This window comes from Cimex lectularius, unplaced genomic scaffold, assembly GCF_000648675.2.
Source record: "Cimex lectularius strain Harlan isolate CLEC.00 unplaced genomic scaffold, Clec_2.1 scaffold289, whole genome shotgun sequence".
NCBI lineage: Eukaryota > Metazoa > Arthropoda > Insecta > Hemiptera > Cimicidae > Cimex > Cimex lectularius.
The window spans coordinates 455,787-476,616 of record NW_019392889.1 but is presented as its reverse complement, the minus strand read 5'-3'; the positions used below and the strand labels follow the sequence as shown (position 1 = coordinate 476,616).

Here is a 20,830-nt window from a genome sequence, read left to right as displayed (position 1 = left end):
TGTTTCGTCCTTAAGTAGCATTTTTTTCCATTTCAAAAAGCCAAAAGGAATGTTAAAAATCTATTGGAACTGTGTTTTTTCAAATTCTCGACAATCTTACAAATAAATTTCTGTATCGATTGTCCCTTTATTACAAGTGTTATAATCTACGTACAAGTGATACGACGGAGGGTGAAGGTATAATTGTGTTAGAGTAGACGAGAAGCTATCCAGTGATGGGGCGTATCCCGTTTCAACCACTGAACCGACATGACAATACGTTTCGACCCAGGAAGTTTATAAATAGAGAAAATGTTTCTACCCAGTAAAGTACTCATCGTAGTAAATACACTGGGGCAAAAAATTCCACAATCATTTTTTTCATTTTCTCGATAAAAGCAAATTCTGTTCTTTATTTGTCTCATTGATTTTGTCAATAAATATTGGTTTAAGTTGTAAAATTTAAATGGCAAATATCAATTAGAGGTAAACGCATTTAATCCTTAATCCAAAGGATGAAGGATTTTTCAATGTTTACTTTTTACGGAATTTAAAATGTTTATCCAGTCGCATTTGATTTCTGAAGCAATAAACTGTTTAGTTTTCATCTTTCTTTTCTTAACTTCAATTTTTAAACTTAGTGCTGAGGATGTGCGCGTGGTGTGGCACTTACGGACGTTCCATCAGGTATGCGGCTATTGCCATCGGAGTTCCCTACTGAACACTACGTGACGCGGTTAGACATTTTCGAAAAACTGGGTCCTACCATAGAAGGCTCGGTTCTGGACGTCCTAGGGTAACAGAATCACATGATCGTTTTTGACTTTGAAAATTTTGCGAAACAGGCACATTACTGTTGTTCAAGCGAGCCATCAGCTCCAGGATGTTCGAGGTGTCTAAATTGCTAAACGCACTGTTCGAATAAGATTAAATCAGTATGGACTGATGACTTTTTGCCCCGTAAAAGGACCAGAATTGACCAGAACACACAGCTCCACGGTTCGCATTTGCTCAAACACAGCGGACAATTGGTCTGCTGTACTTTTTACAGATGAGTGTAGATTTGCTCTACGATGTCCAGATAGTCGTGAAGAGTGTGGAGAAGGCGAAATGAAAGGTACAAAGCTTGTAATTTTTCCCAGAGTCAATCTTTTCAACGTAACTCAGTGATGGTGCGGGCGGGAATTTCAATGGAGAGTCGCACCGAGTTTGTTGTTGTTCTTGGAGGGTTTTGACTGCCACTTGCTATGTTAATAAAATTTTGGAACATCATGCTTTGCCTATCCTTTTTGAATTCAGCTACAATCTTATTCCAGTGCATGATAATGCCCGTCCATATGCCGCTCGCATAGTACAAACGTACCTTCAACAGCGTAACATCAGGGTCTTAGCCTGGCCATACTTGAACCCCATCAAACATTTATGGGATAACCTCAAAAGATGAATAACAGCACATCAATCACTTCCTGATGCGCTCCACGATCTTGAAAAGACTCTTCGTGAAGAATGGGCTAACCTCCAGCATAAAGACATTTCTTGACTGGTAGAAAGTATACCGAGGCGTCTTGGAGATGTAATTAAGGCAAGAGGAGGAAATACGCTATATTGAAATGCTAATTAAAAATCTAAAATCAAATTTTATCTTTCCTAGAATATGGACGTAAAGATCACCAAGACTATCGCACGGAAACTGGCAAATAACAGATGAAATCACTTAATGAGCACCTCGACATCGCTCGATTCATGGTATTTCAGATGCTTATTTACTTTGCGTTTGACCGGTCATGGGTATCAAGTTTCGTTTTGACACGCCGTTGCTCGAAAAAAACTCACCATTCTAAATTAGAAATGATCGCTCAATCTCTCTTAATCTGCTCTGAGAGTAGGTCGCCACTGCCTTTTCAATCATCGAGGAGGATTGCTGGAAGAGATCGGTAGGAAAGTAGTTGTACGTAGGACAAGAGTGTTTGGAGGTTTGGTTGAAATATTTTGTAGTTGAATTTTACAATTTCATTTAAAAAGGTAACATTTAGGTTGATATGGATGATGTAGTTAGAACATAGACTATGCTGTATGTGCATATTGGTTTCAGTGTTGTGTAGTGTGTAAGTATAGGCGAATTTAAATCTGTCGACTAGTAATCTTTTAAGTAATCGGAATCGTCGGTTCAGTTCTGTCCTTTTAAGTCGTGCATGGGTGTTCCAGGTGAGTCGTTTGTCTAGATACAGCCCTAATTCGTTTTCGGTAGGCAGGGGTAGAGGTTATAATAGATTGAAACAGTAATGGACGGAAGGGGTCGGAGTTAGAGGATAGAATGCAAGTGTCATCAGCGTATGCTCGGATAGTCGTTCCAAGATGGGAAGGGGTTTAAGCATTATGTATATACTGAGTACTGTAGCGAGCCGAAGATTACCCCGGAGGGCTTCCTCTCGGCCAGGTAGGTTTAAGGTGAGATGTATGTAGAGTAAGATGCCATTGAATTTCCAGATTAAATCCAGATAATAGACTAGGCCGAACGCCTTTTTGACATCGAGAAAGGCTACCGAGCAACATTTTATTTTATTTTACTGTTTATTTTTTTGCAAGAAATAAAAACATGCCTAAGTTTTTAAATATTATTTAATTAGTTTTAAAATATAAAGTTACCTTTGTTCTTTATTCAATTAATTATTCGTTTTGTGTAAGATCTTGGTTGAGATGAAAGAGAAAAGAATAATTAATTGAAAGAAGTAATTTAGTCAATTAGACGACTAAACATAAATGGATTAATATTTGTTCTTTATTTATTTAGAGATGCGGTCTGGTGTGATGTAGGTTTCAGAAAAACATTTTCTTTATCGTGCCAACGTTTCGATCTTTATGGAGATCGTCTTCAGAGCCTGGGATTTACAAACATTGTTTACATTTAACAAATACATTTAGGATGTGGAAAAGTGAATTTATACAATGCATAAAATATTTTTTATATTTAATCAAAATATTTCTACTCACTCAAAGTGTTTGTCTTCTGTGTAATTGTGCCATTCTTTCGTGTCGTATTGAGAGTGCCAGTGAGATTTTGCTGTTTTATGTATATATACGTTGGATTTTGAAGGGGTGGGGAAGGAAGTCGGTATAGAAAAGACATTTTTCTATAAGGCGTCGGCTTCTTTGAGCTGAAAAGAGCCGACGAAGGGAAACAATGTGTTGGTAATGGTTCGGCCAGATTATCCTTTCAGGATTATCTAGAAAGGGATAAATAGGAAAAGGAAAGCTAAATTGTTGGACAATTAGACTATGTGAAAAATATTTGATGTGTGGAATGTAATGTGATGATATAGGTATGTTATCTGTATTGAATTTGATTAATGATATTGGCGTAGCTGCGACTGAGTTTGCATGTATCTGTTCTGTAATTGATGCTGTGTTTACCTCGGTTGATATAAACCATGTCTAAGAAATTACGTTTATATTTGTTTTGTTCTGTATGTAATATTTTTGGATTTTTGAAGTCGTAATTACCACACATTTGTTCTTTATGTTTCTTTCGAAAAATTCGTTAAATGATTGTTTGGGTCAAAAGAAGTTCAGCGTCAATAGAATTCTTCTGGCAATAGAATTTTGAGAATCAACAGTTGAATCAATTAAGGCAGCCAAATTTCGATAGAACTAGCTAACATAGACTGACCAGGATGAACCTGATGAACAGAATCTACTACTAAGACAGATCGTACTGATAGACAGGGTGGGGATCAGATTCCATCTGTTCAACGTGGAGACATTGTCACTCTGAGACAACCATCACAACCAATTGCCCAGGATCAAATTGCTTGTTCTTCTAACTCTTACACAAGTATAAAAAATCTCATCATTCTTTGTTGATAATTAATAGTATGTCTGATCATGGCGAAATGGCAAAACGCAACTTATTGCCAAAACTAACGAGCATTGACGAACTGAATCTAATGAAAACGGTTAAACAGATGATTCAACAACTTGCAGATCTCAAGATACAATCTTAATGAGCACAGGTGGACAGCCAGAATGGTCAGAAATTTTCAAACTACTCANCGAAGTTGTAGATTGTTGAAAATTAATGGTTGGCATGTCTGAAGATGACTGAAAAAACAAGTGAGCATGAACCTGATGAACGGGATCAAATCACTGTTAATGGAGCATAGACGAACTGATGAAAAGGGTTAATCCTGTAAGATTTGTTGAATTGATCTAAAGCGATCACAGTCCTTCAGTTCAACACGTTTTCACCCACGCGGAGAACAACCAGTACAGCCAACTATAATACAAAAATGATTGCTTAGTACATCGGAATGATTGCTCCGAGGATAGCGAAGTACGGAAAAGGGGCAGACAAAATGACCTCACGGACTTCAACCCAATATTTCAAGATTATATGTAATTGATTATTGGTTCATCCTGTAGTCTGTTTTCTGGGTCGTTTCGTCTTCTGTAAGCACATAAAAACATTTTGCGTTTCCCTCTTTTCATGTCATTTTTCGTCGTCTATCATTACCCACAATTTGTGGTCTAATGAGCGTTTCCTTCCAAAGAGCAATTGCTTGTGGCGAACGCCGTTGCGGTAAAACGGAAAGCGTGCTTCACCAGGTAGGGAAGTGTGATGTAACGATCTGATTAGATGCCACCGAACGGAGTCGAGCAGCTGACCGGGCCGGGAACGAACCGGGTCAAGGCTCACGAGGAAGCCGTTCTCCCCTCTTCAGACAGCGCGATGCACTTGGCATCCGACACATTTTCCCCATTTCAATATTGACCATTTTTTGACCATATTGTTTCGATATTGAGGTCAGGATACAACGTTGGACTTAATTAAAGCATAATACAATACTTAAAAAAATTTGCGACCTGATATGCCAGAGTAGGCTTAATGCAAAAAATTTGAAAATTTTCCCTTAATTTTGTACTGCACGGTGAAAAAAAATTAATTTAACTTTTATTAGACATTTTTCACCTAATGACAAAATTCTAGAGTGTACATTAGTTAATTTATTTATTATTGAGTAAGGTGTTGCTCAGAAACCAACCAGTCTGAAGGACACCTAACAATGCAAAAAAAACTATTTGACAAAATTGTAACTCTTTCAGTCTGATTTTGTATGTATATATTCTCCATTGACTCAACGTTTTGCCTTTAAATGATGTTCTTTTTCCCCGAGTGATTTAATGAATCCTTACAAGGATATTGCCTGATATCCTCCATGAATTTCCACATCAAAAGCCATACAAAAAGAAAATAGGCATCGTTAAAATTGCAGCTGCTTACAATTGCTAAGTGACGACAGAAAAAAACAGACCTAACGACGAAGTCATTTAGTCGGGTAATTGACCTGTTATAAAATCTTCTTAAACGTCGCAGAGTTCACATTCTGGAAAAGCGGGTACAATAATTTTTCTCGCAAGTTTAAAAAAATATTATGATAAATAATAACCCATTATATTTAGTGGTCTATTGACCAAATTACTTCTTTCAATTAATTGACTTTTTTACTTAAGGTTTTGGTGGAAATGAAAAAGCTAGTGCCACGAGCGGGATTCGAACCTACGACCTTCGGCTAAATACGCCGCTGCTTTATCACTTGAGTGGGACATCTAGTGGATGGCGTATAAAAATACAAACAGGCCTTTTAGGACTAAATGAAATAAAACGTAAGAGAAAATTCTCTTAAAAGCCTAAAAAGGATAAAAGTAAAATATAGCTACAACAATCTAACGAAATGAAATGAAAATAAATTTTGAAAAACCACAAAAAAATAGAGAGGCCTTATTATGGCATACCCATGGATCCTAAATGGACCATAGGGTGGGGGCAGTAAAAGGTCCTAATTTTGATCTAAAGAAACCTTCAGACCTCTCTATCAACTTTCCATGCTGAGTTACACGCGATAGAACACTGTCCACATGAAATATTAAAAAATATCATTAATAGGTGGGAAAATATGACTCTTGTCGGGTAGCCTAATATCTCTGAATGCCTGACATATCCCCAACTCCTGTAAAAAGTCGTGTAACTGATGAGGGCGTCAGGACACGAGGGATAAAAGGTAATACTAGCAGGCTGATAAAGGAGCATCGCTCAAACTTATTTATAATAAATGATCCACACGCATTATAAATCATCAACTCTCACACCCTGGAGACCAGAATAGCAAATTGGCCATAAAGCAACCAAACAATAACAAAGAGCAAAGTCGACCTGAATAAATGGGTGAAGCATGAAATTGGCGCATAAAAGAATAAAAAATTCGATTTCTCAACCAGGAAAACAAAATCAACCTCTCCTCAACAGGAAAGAATTAAGGCAATGGTATTCCTAAATACATTGCCTTACTAAAAAAAATGAGAAAACAGACAGAAAGCCGCTGAAACAGCAAATAATCTAATGTCTCTTCCTAACGTCCACATAAATTAGTGAAAAGGAATCCTGGAAAATGGTCAACTACCTTAAAAGTAGTTACAATTAATTAAGGTTTCTAGTTGAGATAAATTAATTGTAATATATTAATTGGTCAAGCGGACCACGAAATTAGTGAACTTAAAAGTGCACTTTGGGTATGGAAATAAAAGTAGGGTCATTTTCTGTACAGAGCTATTACGTCTCATTGACAGTGGAAGAAAAGGAGGCTATAGTTACCAATGACACCAGGGGAAAAAATATATTTTAACGTAAAAATGAACAATGGAAGGTCAATTTTTACAAATTAACCCAGGAATTACAATTACCTTTGTGCTTAATTAGTGTTTAATTGGCTTTTCCCTTTTCTCTCGGATATTGTCTTTTGCATAATATTCACATTTTCGATTATAATGTACAAGAGATTGTTACCCGTGCTGGGCAAGGAGCTGCTACACCGCTGACAGGACCTGAACCCTTCTCTGGCACTCACACTATTAACGAGTATCTGAGACAGAAGGAACTACGGAATTCACTCATTGGACACATACAATCCAAGAATCTTCTAACCAATTTTGGAAGAAAAGAAATTATAGAATGTGTCAAGGGAAGCAGGAATAATCTGCGAATCCTAATAGGATTCCTAAAAGGACAATGAAAGTTAAATGGATTTAAAGTTAAATTTAAAGAAGATTGGAATAATTCAAGATGGCACGTGCAGATTCTGCAAAGAGGCAGAAGAGACACAAACCTACTAATAAACTGCGGAGCTACACTATCCCACAGGAGAAAATGTTTTGGGATTTATAAGGTGACATTGGAAGAGCTTTAACCACTGAAGCCTATTAATCAAGACAATTAATTAAGGTTTTTAGCTGACATGAAAAAAAGTTAATGGCACGAGCGGGATTCGAACCCACGACCTTCGGCTAGATACGCCGCTGCTCTACCACTTGAGCTATCGTGACCTCGATCTACTCGGACATCAACTTCCCATCTCAACCCCACCTTATGAGTTTTCCCTTCTTTTGCCATTTTTCAATTGGTCAAGCGGACCACGAAATTAGTGAATCTATTAATCAAGTTTCTTGATGAAATAGGACTCACCGATGTGCTTTAGGCAGAGTACGGGTTATACAATAGCTCTTGAAGGGCGCAGTATACTATACCCTGAAAAATTACATCTACATCTACTTGTGCTAAAACAACTTCTGAATCTCACTCGATTTTCGTTCGTAACCACAAAATACGATACCTATTTGCTATTTATTACATGGGAAACCTTTTCTTTCAGTGACACCAAGTTGAAGGACGATCAAAAGCCAAGCGTGCCAATTTTAAAAAACAATTGAAGTGCAATTTTAAAAATTATGAGAACTAATTAATAACAATTGATTCATTGATCTAAGGACGTGAATTGGAAAAAAAAATTTGAGATGTTCTAGCATACTAATAAAGAGTAAGTCGCAAGAAAAGTACGGCTTTTACAGGCACGGTTAATTATTTGAATTAACATGTAAACAAAGGAGATTAGACAAATAAAAATAAAAAGAGAATCGGTTTGAGAATTTTCACCACGTCCAGTCTTTCTTCAGTTCGCCAAGGTCCCGGATTTGTATTCCATTGAGAAACCATCGACGGATCTACCGAATTTGGCATTCCTACAAAGACAATATATATTTATGCGGCCTACGCGTTTATTTAACCGGTTCCACACATTTCCTGGATTGTCAGGGAAAAGAGATATAAATTGGACCGCATCGGGGAGAAAATTAATTAACGTTAGAGTTAATTACGGGACAACTTGAACTGGGTACAAACACGGTCTGCAGGATAATCTATTTAGTATAAATTGGTTCAATGCTATAAAAAATTTAATTTTGCTTTGAGTAAAAGTGAGCTAAAAATAATATATGGAAATTTTTTACAGCCAGATATAATAGAAAAACAGGTTCATTGCACTTAGTCGTCTTTCAAATACCCTTGAGCTATATTAATATGACTCTGGAAACCGGTATAGCGGTACTCGAATACAGATTTAATGTAATACCGTCCATTATAAAGTTCACACAAAAAGCTTTATTTTCTGGAATAAAACTAAAATTTAAACGATATAGAAAAATAAGTAACTTATAATTTCAAAGATACAGCTACAATTATACACAATTGCATTTTTTTAAGCCTGTGTATAAATCTATCTAAATAATTATAATTTAAAATAAAAGCATTCCTGTTAAACTGAAATGTTTCAGTAGTTAAATATTTGAACGTTCACGCGTTGAGTCGCTCTGTTTACTTTTCATAACCCAACTTAGCATTTGTTATGTAATTCCAGAAATAAAAATGAAAATTGTATATTTTTACTTCTGTGAATATTACAAAACCTTAGATTTTCACTTTCTGCTCAGATCCGTCTTAGAAATAGCCAAGTGTAGGTATTTTAAAAACCTATTAAGGGTTTAACTTCAATTTAAGAAGACGGGTCAAAGATTAACGTTATTTTTCCATTTATGTTTTTAGTGGTCAATTGACCAAGTTACTTCTTTCAATAAATTATTCATTTTAATTAAGGTTTTGGTTGAGATAAAAAAAGGCAGTGTCATGAGCGGGATTCGAACTCACAACCTTCTGCTAAATAAAATGAATCCGAGAGGATCGAAGTCACGATAGCTCAAGTGGTAGAGCAGCGGCGTATTAAGCCGAAGGTCGTGGGTTCGAATCCCGCTCGTGACACCGACTTTTTTATCTCAACCAAAACCTTACATAAAAAGAATAATTAATTGAAAGAAGCAACTTGGTAACAAAAAACATAAATGGATTAATATTTAATAAGTAAAAGAAGCATCACTTCACTAAACAGCTCCCCGTGGACACTTCATAAGTCGCTGAAAATCGAATCCTGATTACACTACATTTGAAAATGGCAAAAAGAGAGAAAATTCGAACAGTTGTAGGTTCAGATGGAGAATTGGTGTCCGAATGGATCGAAGTCACGAAAGCTCAAGTGGTAGAGCAGCGGCGTATTGAGCCGAAGGTCGTGGGTTCGATTCCCGCTCGTCACAATGACTTTTTTATCTTAACCAAAACCTTACATAAAAAGAAATATCGTTATTGGTCAAACCGCTCGGCAAATTTAAAATGTCGTTAACCTTTTTTTTAAAAAAAAAAGATAAATATAATCGTTAGATCGACTTTCCTGAATCCACGAGAAAAATCTATTTTTTTGCCATTCTCGATAAGATTACCATGAAGACTTCTTATTAAACTGTTAGATTACCAACCACTTTTTTGCTCACTAATAATCTGTTTCTTTGTATAGACAGGGCAAAAAAAAATCAATTGTTATCTGCTGGGGGCGTTGGTGGCCTCAACGGTTTTGGCGTTAACACGGCGCTCATCACTGTAAGGTAAAGGTCCCGGGTTCGAATCTAGCGGCCCTGCATTCGAACCCAACATACTTACAAATGTTTTTTTTTTTTTTTTCAAAAACACCGGCACCCCGAGGATTGATATAACCTCTGCTGTTGCAAACCCTCGTTAAAAAAAATTGCTATCTGCTAAGCTTTTGATCAATTTTAAGGTCATCATCAGAATAAACCAATTTTTAAGGTGTCTACAAGCTGAAATAATAAATTTTTAGTAGATGGTTTCAAGTTTCTTGAAAGACCGTCTTAATCCCAAAATTGACAGTCGTTGGTGATTATTTGACATGATAACTTAATTAAAAATTTAATTATGTCAATTCGTAGACATCTTTAAGGTCGTGTAGCCGTGATGATGAGCTTCAAATAAGTAGAAAACTTGTCGGATATTAAAATTTGTTTTCTCCGTCCAGACCATTCCGAGATCCGGTCACCCATGAAGGCTCCTTTCCCAATGGTAACTTTGAAAAAAATACACTTAAATATATCATTCTATTTATTTATATAAGTAGAAAAATATTTTAAATTTGTAGTGCATACACATCAATTATTTTAATAATTTATACTTTTTATTTAAGGGCTTGGTTGAGATGAAAAATTAGTGTCACGATCGGGAAGCAAGACCTTATATAAAAAGTATAATTCATTACACTAATTAATATGGTCAATTATAACTTAAGCATATATGGAATAAGGCACATTAATATTAAAAAAATGCTTATAAGAAAAAGATAAAAACTAATTAAGGCATATAATAAAATGTACTCTTAATAATTTGATTTTTTAATTTATTAAGATTTTTCGCAAATTAGGCTACTAGAATTTTAAATTTTTTTGTAGTTTTGTTAGAAAAATATGCTGATTCATGCATCACCTACATGATGAGAACGATGAATATGATTTTTTGTTCTATTTCTCTAAAATGACTTAAAATGATAATCTCAACACGACAAGCAAGAATGGCACTATTACACAGAAGACAAACACTTTGAGCCCTGAAGATGATCTCAATAAAGATCGAAACGTTGGCACGATAAAAAAAAAATGTTTTTCTGAAACCTACATCACACCACACCGCATCTCATGATTTCTAAATAATTATCAATTAACGGTCACTAATCACCACACAATAATCTATAAGGGTAATTAGTTTTTAAGATTTTTTTATCATAAATATTCAGCCGATAAAATTTTTTCTCTGGACTGCTGAAGATAAAAGGATGAGTATAATGAACCGACAGGCAAATTGCAAAAAAAAGTAAATTCGAATTTGGAGAAACTGAATGCCAAATTTGGAACGAAACCTTGCTCCACTTTTTTCACTCTACTTAACTCATCAACATTTTTAGTAATACTACTTTATAATTTTTTTAAATGATTTTGTAAGGTGCTCTTATCCACCAATGTGAAAAATTCATAATAATCCAACAAATGAAATCAATCGATTTTAAATATTTTATTTACACCAGAGGGGAAAATATTTTGCAAGGTTTTCATGTATTGAGGTCTTAGAGGACTAAACGCCTTTCGGTGCCTCATCATCATCATCAGTCGTGGAATTGATAGGCCGACCAGATTGTCACGCCGATCAATGGGCAGAGTTCTAATTTCACAAAAGCATATATGATTATGTCAAAATGAAATTTGTTTTCTATACTTTAGACAGCAACTTGTTCAGAAACACATCGCATTTTTTGAGGCTATAATTGTTAAACATTGTGCTGTTCACAACTCACTCACCAAAGTCTAAAAAAAGAGGAAACTGTATTGGCTCTGATTGTACATTGGTCACTGAAGACTACTCGCGGATCCCTAATAACTATGGGACCACCGTATTATGTGAGAAGGTTTTTGAGATTTAAACATAATTGTAATTTTTATAAATTTGTAGGTGACTAGTGAGAAATTTATCATAGATTAATGCGCTTTTAATGCCTGCTGAGTCTGATATAGTTTCGGTTCGTCTGTGAGTATTTAGCACTCAAGCAAAAAAGATTGCGGAACCCGTGTCTCTGGCGCGTAACCTGTGCTTCCTTGAAAAACGGTTCTGAGATATAAAAGTAGCGAACGTAGGCGGATCAGGGTTCATCAACTCGCACGCCTCAGCAAGAGCTCTCACAATTGATCTCATCTTGGATGTACCAACTGACCAAGATGAAACTACTTCACCTACTTCTACTTATTCACCGATCAGAACACCACAACAATTCTAACACTCTCAAACCTAATACGATTCGTACAATACACAGATCACAGAAGCTAATCAAATTTTCCTGTCCTTAACGCTACAGCTAGTTGAAAATCAACGGTTGGCAAACTCGACTGACTATAAGACTAGAGTGAACCTGAGTAACAGGATCTAATGGTTCACCACCTACAGGCCTCACGTTAGGTCAAACAATTTCTTACAAATTTAATTACCTTAACCCTAATGAAATGGGTACAAAACAAAGATTACAGAGTCTTTAACCATTAGTCGTTCAATGAAATTGTATTCCACGACAGGGGCATGCGAAAGCGATCATTACAAAATGAGCTAACATCAGAACAAGTAAATCTAGAAGGTTTTAGGACATCATCATTCTTCAATCGACGGGTTTACTTTTGCAATTCATGTCGAAAGACGTGGTTGTAAAAATCCTTCAATCTGATGATGAGCTAAGGGCTCGAAATCCGGATCGTTGGAAAACAACTTACTGTGAGTAGGGACTATCTTTACAAAAAAGGATTGACCAAGTCCTTAGAAATGATAAATGATGGAGTGAGTGTGGTGTTCAATCCTTTTTAAAAAGATAGTTCCTCCTCTCAGTAAGTTGTTTTGCAACGATCCGGATTGCGAGCCTTTTAGCTCATCATCAGGTTGAAGGACTTCCACAACCACGTCTCTCGACATGAATTGCCAAAGTGAACCCGCTGATACCTCCGCCAACGCGACGTTCCCCCACAAATGAATCAGTAGGTTTCCGTTGTTTGCCATACATTGGCGAATTATCGGAAAAAGTTAGTAAAATTTTTAAACAAGAAGGTTTTAGAATAGCTTTTAGAAGTACGGGTTCACTTAAAAACATCCTCTCAAAACCTAAAGACAAAGTAGACAACTTGGCAAAAAGCGGGGTTTACCAACTCAATTGTAATGATTGTGATAATAAATATATAGGACAAAGCGGTAGAGAAATAAAAACAAGAGTAAAAGAACACTTGCCTAAATCGAGCAAATTTTCGGAATTTAAGGACCATCTAAAAGAAACAAAACATAATTTCAATTCAAATCTAAATACAAGAGTGTTACATAGTTTCAACAAAGGGAAAGAATTAGATTGGTTTGAGAAATTTGAAATTAAAAAATGTAAAATTGAACATGGTGATAAATGCATTAATAATATAACAGATTTTGATCTACCTCCCATTTTAAATATGTACATAAATAATATCAAACATCCAAATAATTAAACTAATTATTTTAATTGTTATTATTTTTATAGTAATTTAATAATATTAAGTATTTACTAGTATAATATTTATTTGTGTTATAATTTCCGCGTTTCGCACGTTCAAATTGAGCGCCATTAAAAAAATCAGCTGCTAATTGGAACGTCGCGTTGGCGGAGGTATCAGCGGGTTCACTTTGGCAATTCATGTCGAGAGACGTGGTTGTAGAAGTCCTTCAACCTGATGATGAGCTAAAAGGCTCGAAATCCGGATCGTTGCAAAACAACTTACTGTGAGTAGGAACTATCTTTTTAAAAAGTATTGACCAAGTCCTTTGTTGGTACGAAAGCCTATGAAGGAATAGATTACTCCAGGGGGAGAAAAATCGAAGGGTTGTGGGGTAAAAAGGGAAACCTTAACTAAATTTGGAGATCGGATAAAAAGCCTTAAGGTTATTGAAAATTTCGCAGCACGACAATAATGTTAGGTCATAATCAGGCTGTCTCATTTTAACCCTAAAATGTCCTTTTGGCAAAAGCTTGTTTTTAATTAAAGGTTCATGTCAGTCTGAAAGTAAAGTGCTGAACCAACCAAAACCAGGGACCTTAGGCGGACCAGTTTATCAAGTAGCAGACTCCACGAGAGATCGTAAGTATTGTCTTTTTTTTAGTTTTCATCACTGTGTCCGACCAAAGAAATCGGTGTTGATGATCAAGGTCTAGTGATCAAGCATAGCCTTTTCCTAGCTATTGCAGGGCTGTTATATAAGATATGTTTAGTTCTCCTCTAGATCTGTTATGTACCTGTTAGTAGTCACGTTTTTAGGCGGTACATTGCTTGGATTCTTTGCTTGCTTCATTTTTACCATGATTTCTAAGTACTTGTGTATTCCTTAGTAATTCAAGCTTCTTATCTTTTTTTGCTGTGTGCTTTCTAAGATTCGCTGTTTACCTAGGATGTCTGCTGGCCATCTGACTCCGAAATACTCTCACGACTTAGAACCCAGACTTATTATTTCTAGATTAAAATTTTAATATTTTAGAAGTTTTACACTTTTGAGTTAATCTCGTAGGCGTAGAAAGCCTTTAAAGTTTCCTCAGTCGCTGATGTAGTTATTATTGTTGCACATTTATTGCAAATTGTTTGTTATTTTATGTGCATATGTTTGAATGGCTAACAGTTCGTTTTGAAAAACGGTTGTGGTTGAATTGAGAGCCATGTGGAGGTTGCAATTAAACCATTTTATGCCTCGTACCATGAACTTTTAACCATCTATAATATCTCAATTATAATAAGATCTGTTGAATGTAAAATATTTATCGCGTATCAATGGTTAGTTAGCCTGAAGGTGGTACAACGATGAGATGCGGATGACATACAAAACCAGCGAACCTAGGGGGACCAGATTGATCGAAAACGACCAAACGTATATAAAACCAATTTTTCTTATATTTCCTTAGAAAACTGTTCAAATCGACTATTTTGGCTAAATAAAGCTGAGTATTATTTATTTAAGTGGTTAAAAAAGGCTTGTAGGATGACGTCCATATATTGATAAAGATAAGTCTTTCTTATTAATTTTTATGTGAAAAGACCTAAGCAGCTATGAAGATGTTAATGAATGATATCTTTCTTCTAACTTTCCAGACCTTGCCTGAGAGAACTCTTTTTAGGGTCAGGGCTTAGAGGATGTAGGTAAAAAGCCATTTTTATAATTTGAAAAAGTTATTATTTCAACGTATCCTTTTTTTTATATGCTTTAAAAAATTAGTACCAGGTCATTCCATTTATCCGTTTCCAAACAATGGCGATGTCATGTGTCGTGTAAGTGATAACGACATCCCAAATAGGCAGATGTGAATAGATTTGTTTGAAGAAATTCACGGTCCCTCCACATCGAGATGACCCCGACGTGTACGGTGTAGATATCCTTATCCCATCACTTGAAGCAATTAAAAATAACAATTGACAATAAAAACAGTCTTAGAAGAGGTAGCCAAGGTTGTTTAAAACAAGTTTTGACAAAATAAGAACCAAATAATGAATCGATTACTACAATGAAATAACGCTGCCCAAATTGGGCTTTGTTTTTAGAATTTTTTTGACAAAAGCAAAGTAAGTTGATGAGAACTTACTGACAAATAATCTTCTGCATATGGTAATCACTATAGGTCCTCAAAAGTAAACAATTTATCTGTTAAGGTATATATGGTAATGCTTCTATCCGAAAATCTTTTAAAGATCATATCTTTATTTGGTCTATTCTTACTTAATGACGAATGCTGTCAGACCCAGTAAATAGATCAGTTCAAAATACTCGTTTTTTATTTATATTTATTTTTTACGAAGGAGTACCATTTAATTATTGAAATCTGCTTCAGACTGAGGCAGATATTAAACTAATAGAGACCGGATTCCCAGAAAAGGGCATTCACGTTCCCAGTATATTATTTACACTGCTGACTTTCCTGTAGGTCTCAACATTTCGAAGATAACACCACGATTTTGACGTTGCAAATCTTATCGAAACAACCTCCAACATCCAAGAAAACGTGAGTTGAGTCCAAGGCTGAATGAGGAAAAATGCACAAAGACTTTCAGTAAACAGTCTTGCTCTCTACTGTACATCAACAAAAAACTCAAGATAGGACTATAACTGAGCAGTTGATTCCGCCCACAATTCTTGCCATAAGTCATCAACATCTACGAAGATTTTTGGACCGAAATTTGTTTTGACCATCAAAAATCAACTAACTCGTAATAGGCTACACCAAGGCCATTTTAGATATTCGAAGTGGAACTGACTGTTCAATATCCAGCGGCTCCACTCCGTCCATCCAAAAGTCCTTGAACAAATTTGCAAAGCAACTTACTATGTCACTAACCTCAATGTCCACAACTTCACTTTTTCTTGTGTCAAGAAACTGATTCGTTCCTGCTTCCAACAATTCCACTCAAAGCACTTTATTCATCCTAACACTTCGCTGATTTCCATAGTGTCCGATCTGTGCTAATAGATATCCTGTAAGATATTTTCTTCATGAAGTACAGAATTCTTAGAAGCATATAAGTCTATATTGCACAGGAATGCCTTTCGTATATACCATTGCTTTTTCCCATCTATTTTAGGGCGTAACAAATGCTTGGTTGTGCCTGACTCTTCTAGACATATCTACATTGGTCATCTTTTAATACTCCTATTTTGCTTAAGTTGTATCTTTTTGGGGTACATCCCGTACCTGTTAGTTCTTTTCAGTTGAAAAGGATTTCTTCTTTCTCCATTTTCGTTCAAAAGCTTGTTTTGACGTTTGTTATGGCCTAATTTTCTCTCCCAGTATTTGTTGTGTCTTTTAATTACCCAATATTCCAGCCATGTTTTATGTAGCAATGGTTTAAGCCATACAATTGAATTGGGGTTATGCGTTTCCAAAGAAAGATTTTAGGTTGTATGTTTGCTGTCTCGTTGCCCGACAATGATGAACAAAGTCATGAACCCATCAAACATGAAGATATTGGTAGACTCCCCTATTTTAAGAATATTTTGGTAGATACAGATGTTTTGAATTTGTCTCTTGGAGAGCCTTTAGAGCTGTCTGCCTGACAGATAGTACTATTATTTCATCCTTGAAAACTTTGTTATTTACTTCATGTGCACATGATTGTGGTGAAATCAAGAGGTATATAGAATTCATTGGGTGGGTAGCAATTCGACTTTGACGAAGGTTGTGGTGGAACCAAGAGGTATGTAGTACTCATTGGGTGGCTAGCAATTCGGCTTTGACGATGGTATGTAATGGCCAAGGGGTATGTAATATATATATATATATTATGCAGGGTGGGCGACCAAGGGGTTAAATGCCTGGGTAGATTCGTACACCATCCCTAAAAGGTCCGGGATTTGGTCGGCTCACGTGTCCTGCATAAACCTCTTGGACTAAACCCCAAGATTTTGGACCATTTTATATCGGGGAGTGATTTGGTGATGTCCTCTCCTTCAAAGATTTCAAATCTAGACCTAGCATACCTATCACATTCTGCGAGGTAGTGCCTTGCCGTTCCTTCTTTTATTTCGCAGAAGCGGCAAAAGGTATCTGGCAGGATGCCCTTTACGAAGAGGTGTCTTCTCAGTGGGCAGTGGCCCGTCAGAATACCTATCAGCCTCCTAATTCCCTTCCTTGAGATAGAGAAAAGCCATTTTGTTTCTGCTGGTTTGATCGCCTTAACAAACTCTTGTGATGGCCTGTGTCCGGGGGATAAGTTCCACTCCCTAAGGAATTGTTTCATGCCCCAGTTATTAACACTCTCTTTTGCTATGCTCATAGAGTGAGGTAATACCGATTGTGGGCCGACAAATGCAGTATTAGAACCTTCTTTGGCTAGGCCATCCGCCTTGTCATTGCCATGGTGTCCTTTATATCCTGGTATCCAAATAAGGGTCACCTTATTCTCAAACCTGAAAGAGATCATATTGATAAGATCTATAGTTTCCTCCACCAGTCGCGAGGTTGACAAATCTTTTTGTAATGCCCTAAGACTAGCCTGACTGTCAGAAAAGATTTTAATATCTTTTCCTTTAATTTTATTTTCCATAAGTGTTCTACAACACACACTGATGGCCCAGATTTCCGCCTGAAAAACGGAGGTGTTATTGCCAAGAGGGGAGGAGATGCTGATTCCTAATTTTGGTATGTAAATTCCTGCACCACCCCCTCTTTCTTTGATAAGTGATCCATCTGTGTAGCAGTCTATGTTGCAATGGTCATCATCCAGACTATAATTATAATCACAAGGGGGTGATTACCTGAAAGTGCTTTTTCCCCGAAGGGGTTTTAATCTTTTTATCACTAACGCTTAATAATTGACCGTTAACTTTATTCAATAGTTGTGAGATTTTCGAGTGACCTATGTTATTGCACTTATGATTCCAGCTGCCCTCGCGAATTATCCTGTAGCAGCTGATTAGTGCTCTGACCTTAAACTCAATGTGAGGGGGATTGATATTATTAGGGGTAGCAATTCGGCTTTGATGATGGTTGTGGTGCTGCCAAAAAGGTATGTAGTACTCATTGAGTGGCTAGCAATTCGGCTTTGACGATGGTTGTGGTGATGCCAAGAGTTGTGTAGTACTCATTAGGTGGTTAGCTATTCGACTTTATAGATGATTAGGATGGGGCCAATGCCCATGTAGTGCTCATAGTTGTCTCTTTATGCCCATACTCTTACCATTTCCCATCTGCCATATATGTACCATAGAAAAGCTCCAGGATGTTTTCTTTTGTTTTATCTTTCTATTTTGCCCTCTTTTCAATTGAATGATTCTAAAAAAATATTTTTTCTTTGACAAGGCAGAGAGAGTTTTATGTCTAGTATATCTAGCAGTAATATGCCTAGTATTTTGACTATCGAATTTAACAATTTTGTATGTTCTGTGTTTTCTTTCGTTTGCCCGATGACTTCTCAATTTCTCAATCGTTACAATCCTTTTATGCCATGCTGTCCTGTGGATTTGTGTAGTAGTTCTTTTGTTGTTCTATTTGTGGCAAAACTATGTAACTAATATGCCAAATAACATTATGTGATCATGGGTCAGACAATCAGATGTTAGGACCATAAGGTCATGGTGAATAGACCTTATCCCTTAATACCTCATATTGAGTGCCAACTTTGACCGTAGTACTGGCACCTTTAGACTGTGAGGAAAACTTTTATTCGCACATCTTTGTAATATGTAATTTGATATGTACAAGTTACAAATCAATTATTTTAAAAAGAAAATATGTATGAATCCAACTAATTTCCAGGTTTAACGCGAGTGACATGTTTTTATCGTGGTTCCTTAAGGGTATTGCGGATAAATCATGATCTTTGTCAAACAGGTTTTTGCTGACCTTGTCAATTTTTAAATGCATGATCTACATTTGGGCTTTACTCGATTTGTCTGTTTTTCAGCTTTACGCATTACCAGTTGCTCAGAAAATATTTTACTGGAAATGTGTTTATATCTGTTTCGCAAGAGCCGATAAGAAAAGTTGGTTTCTACAATCAAAGAATGGAGAAAGGGGCTAAGCCGAATTCCAGAGGTTTTAGGTAGAGAATGAGTTCAATGCCGGAAATTTTTAAAAAGCTAATTAGTTTGTATGATTGAGGTGTGGGAATAGACGATGAGGCGCGGGTAGGCTAATGACATGCGTGTTACTCAACTCAAGACACCTTGAAGTACCCGGCTGCTTTGCGCATACTAGTTTATGACTTGATCGCGTTGTATACAAATTACTATAAAGCTGAAAATAAAATAAAACGAGAGGACGCATGCCCTGTCTGTTCACTCATGAAATGACCCCTTACTAACTTCACCATCTTGACAAACTCGACGACTTAATCAAGTTCAAAGTCGGTAAATAAGATCCGATCAGAACGGGAACTTTCTTTATTTTAACACGATCAAATAAGTTTAGCAAGCTCAAAAAAACATTCTTAAGTATTTGGGCTTTTGGAATAGGAGAAATTAATTACTACTAACTTATGTTACTAATTTATTTACAAATATCTTTGTTAAAGAATTTACTAAACTAATAAAAGAAAAACTTATGGAGAACTCTATTAACGAATTTATAAACAAAGATATAATAGACCTCATAAATTTACGCCTACTATCTAATTATTGCAAATTTCATCGTAAATTTTATTAAATGAAGGGGGTACCAATGGGGGTCTCCATTATCCCCACTTTGTGCCGACATATTCATGGATACCTTTGAAAAAATTATATTCAAATCAAATAACAAATTAATTAAATTTGTCCTTTTTGGGAAACGCTGTGTAGATGTATTTTATGTGTAAGGTTACATTGGAAATAAAGACAGTAGTTTAAACTGTTTAGACTTAAAACTGCCCATAATAAATAACCTTAAATCAATTGAAAGAGACATATAGACACAACTTCAGACACTTTGATAACAGCGAATTCTTCCCACCCATGGTCCCAAAAATCTGGTGGATTCATTTGAAAATCCCATTAACACCTGCTAATTTAAAAAAAAAGATTACAAACAATATAAACCTTGGCTTAAAACAATGGATATTAAGAAACATTTATTGAGTAAAAATATGGAAAAAAATTATCTATAAAAGAAGCAACAATCGGTCTCTGCCACCCCACCAAAAATGATTAGGTTTTTGTTGCTTGCCTACATTGGGAAACTTATAGAAAAAGTAGGTAAAATTCTTAAAAGAGAAGGTTTTAGAGAAACTCTTAGAGAGACACGTGTTTACTTGGAAACTTCTTTTAAATACCTAAAAACGAGGTTGACAAGTTGTAAAAAAGTGGGGTTTACCAACTTAATTGCAATGATTGCGATATTAAATAAAAAAAAAAAAATTATCTCTAAAAGAAGCAACAATCGGTCTCAGCCACCCCACCAAAAATGATTAGGTTTTTGTTGCTTGCCTACATTGGGAAACTTATAGAAAAAGTAGGTAAAATTCTTAAAAGAGAAGGTTTTAGAGAAACTCTTAGAGAGACACGTGTTTACTTGGAAACTTCTTTTAAATACCTAAAAACGAGGTTGACAAGTTGTAAAAAAGTGGGGTTTAC

General features: G+C 36.0%; 1 protein-coding gene and 1 non-coding gene across 3 annotated transcripts in view; one reads left to right on the top strand and one right to left on the bottom strand.

The window, feature by feature from the left end:
* Positions 1–20,830, bottom strand: part of LOC106666491 (scavenger receptor class B member 1-like) — a 54,672-nt gene that overhangs the window by 16,506 nt on the left and 17,336 nt on the right. The window lies entirely within an intron of this gene.
* Trnan-auu lies at positions 9,046–9,118 on the top strand. Its single transcript has one exon. It is a non-coding gene; the product is annotated as a tRNA-Asn (tRNA).